This window comes from Eleutherodactylus coqui, chromosome 8 (assembly GCF_035609145.1).
Source record: "Eleutherodactylus coqui strain aEleCoq1 chromosome 8, aEleCoq1.hap1, whole genome shotgun sequence".
Taxonomy (NCBI): Eukaryota; Metazoa; Chordata; class Amphibia; order Anura; family Eleutherodactylidae; genus Eleutherodactylus; species Eleutherodactylus coqui.
In genome coordinates, this window is record NC_089844.1 from 54,912,036 (window position 1) to 54,912,281 (window position 246).

A 246-nucleotide genomic window follows, 5' to 3' on the forward strand; every position below is an offset into this window, starting at 1 on the left:
CTGCAGTCTGAGCATTCTCTAGAAGCAGTGCTGCCAGGGGAGCATACGTCCCTAATCCAACATGCATTGGAGTGTGACACTTTTTTGTTTTTTTTTTTCTATGTGGATCATTGTATACAGATGAAGTTCTTAGGCCTCTTTCACACGGGTGACAGCGATATCAGAGCGAGAAAATTGTAGCTGTGTTCTGTGCAAAATGGCTGCGATTTTTGTGGCACTCTTTTGCCAGGACTTTTGGGAAGGGGG